Source organism: Saccopteryx bilineata, chromosome 11, assembly GCF_036850765.1.
Source record: "Saccopteryx bilineata isolate mSacBil1 chromosome 11, mSacBil1_pri_phased_curated, whole genome shotgun sequence".
Lineage (NCBI taxonomy): Eukaryota > Metazoa > Chordata > Mammalia > Chiroptera > Emballonuridae > Saccopteryx > Saccopteryx bilineata.
In genome coordinates, this window is record NC_089500.1 from 40,878,567 (window position 1) to 40,881,326 (window position 2,760).

General features: G+C 43.0%; 1 non-coding gene across 1 annotated transcript; it reads right to left on the bottom strand.

Moving 5' to 3' along the window:
* Positions 1–444: 444 nt before the first annotated feature.
* On the bottom strand, positions 445–520 carry TRNAT-AGU (transfer RNA threonine (anticodon AGU)). The gene has a single exon. It is a non-coding gene; the product is annotated as a tRNA-Thr (tRNA).
* Positions 521–2,760: the final 2,240 nt, after the last annotated feature.

Below are 2,760 nucleotides of genomic sequence, written 5' to 3' on the forward strand. Positions count from 1 at the left end.
ATTCGCAGTGAGCAGGCAACACCGAGCAAACATAACTTGTATGTTGTGAAGACGATGACAGGCATTGTCTTTGGATTCTCTAATGCAGCCACCCTAACTGCTATGGAAAGTGTCCATTCACAATTTTTTTTTTTTTTTCATTTTTCTGAAGCTGGAAACAGGGAGAGACAGTCAGACAGACTCCCGCATGCGCCCGACCGGGATCCACCCGGCACGCCCACCAGGGGCGGTGCTCTGCCCTCCAGGGGGCGATGCTCTGCCCATCCTGGGCGTCGCCATATTGCGACCAGAGCCACTCTAGCGCCTGAGGCAGAGGCCACAGAGCCATGCCCAGCGCCCGGGCCATCTCTGCTCCAATGGAGCCTTGGCTGCGGGAGGGGAAGAGAGAGACAGAGAGGAAAGCGCGGCGGAGGGGTGGAGAAGCAAATGGGCGCTTCTCCTGTGTGCCCTGGCCGGGAATCGAACCCGGGTCCTCCGCACACTAGGCCGACGCTCTACCGCTGAGCCAACCGGCCAGGGCTCCATTCACAATTTTATTAAGCCTCACAGTCCATGCTCTCTATTCCAAAGTATCAGCATAATATGAAGCCACCCATCCTTTCTATCTTTATTTCCTGAATCAGATAAGAAATCTGAATGGTTAAGCCAATGAAGCAATGGCCAATCATTCTATTAACACATCACCAGATTCTGATCTTTGATAAGAATCAACTCAAATACCTCCTCCTTATTATTATCTATAATAAAAACCTGGCTTCTATTATTCCATCATATAATAATAATTTGAAAGATGATGCATTATTCACTTATCACATATATTTCATCTCCTGAGAAAAATTGTGTCTTGTTTTTCTTTTGTGCTTGTAGATTGAGCTTAGTGAATATTTGTTTAATGAATGTGACTTAAGAAATAGCTTACCTAACAGCTCCTGACATGTTAGAGCAAACAGGAGAAAATCATGCTCAGGTAGATGATTAAAAGAAAATTTCATCCGGGATAGAGCTAAAAGTAGCTAATGTGTGTGGAAACAGAGCAAGAAAAACTAAGAAGGAATCAGCTCTTTGCTATAAGATGCTGTGCAACCTTTCAGTCGAGTAATCATCTTCCATCTCCCTACTCACCAAGTATCAGACACTTAAATTTCATAATGAAAGCCCAATTGAAATTTTAATTAAAAATTCTAGTGTAATATAGAGTTGAAAACTCAACTTTCTAAATTTATTCATAACCCTCTCTGGGACTCTGTTTCATCTTCTGAAAAATGAGGATTCAGTATCCAAGTTCCAGCGATCCCATCAACCTGAGGCATGGACTTTAACTTAAACTGCCATATGAAATAATGGTTTGCAAGCCTGTGGCCCAAAAATAAAATTTAAAAATCAGTACTAATTTTTAATAACAAAATGAACAAATACACATAATTGTGATTTTCTTGAAAATGGAAGCTTTTAGAAAACCAAATGGCAGAAAGGCTCGAAATGCAAAAACAATTGTTAGTCATTAATCTAGCACTATAGTTCACACTCAAACATTGTGAAGGCTCAGACACAGTGCCAAGCACATCGGATATGTTCAAGACATTTTTCTCAAGGGCGGTATGAATATTAGAGCACTCTCTGACAGCCAGGGTAGAAATTCTGGAGAACAGCTGGCCAGTCAGCACATCTTCTAGATATTATGTGAGCAGAGAGAAAGCGGCCTCACCTGCAGGAGCCCCAGTGACCTTGCCCTGTGGTCAGAGAAGACACTCCTCCTAGACCTCTCCGCCCACCCACCTCAGCCCCTCCAACTACCCATTCTACTCCGTGCCTGGTCAAGAAATATTTTTGAGAACATCTTTCATACAGACACTTTTGTAGGCTCTGGGATGAGGCTTGATTGGGATTCAAACTTGAGGCTGTAATAAAAGTTCTAGTATTGACAGTAAAGTTCCAAACTATTTATTGTAAATGACAATCAATTTAAGGATCCAACGTCCTTTACAGCTGTCATTTGCAAGGCAAACTGGTTTGGAAACTAGTCAGGCAGCACAGTAGATTTCCCTTCTACTTCACACTCATGCGGGCACACACACAGACACACATACACACACACACACACACACACAGAATATTTTCCTATTAAGCTAATATTCCAAATGTGGGGACTGAGGAGATGAGTAGAGGCTATCAATAGTCAGTGCTGTGTTCTGGGAAATGTGATGCACTTTGTTATTGATCACTAGGAGAAAAAAAAACATATTTCTTACAGTTAAGAGATTACTGATAGAAGTATAACATATTAGTTAGAAAATGACTATACGGTGACAGAAAATGGTTTTACTTTGGGTGATGGACACACAACACAATCAATAGTTCAAATGCTATAAAGATGTTCACCTGAAACCTATGTACTCTTATTTATCAATGTCACCCATTAAATTTAATTTCTAAATTTAATTTCCAAAAAAAATGCCCTGGCTAATTGGCTCAGTGGTAGAGCATCAGCCTGGCTGGTGGAAGTCCTGAGTTCGATTCCTGGTCAGGGCACACAGGAGAAGTGACCATCTGCTTTTCCACCCCTTCCCCTCCTCCTTTCACCTTCTCTCTCGCTCCCCCTCCCTCTCCCTCCCGCCCTCCCTTCTCTCCCTTCCTTCCTCCCTCTCTCTCACAACCATGGCTCAAATGATTAGAGCAAGTTGGCCCTAGGCACTGAGGATGGCTTCACAGCCACACCTCAGGCATTGAATAAGCTCAGTTGCCGAGCAACAGAACAATGGC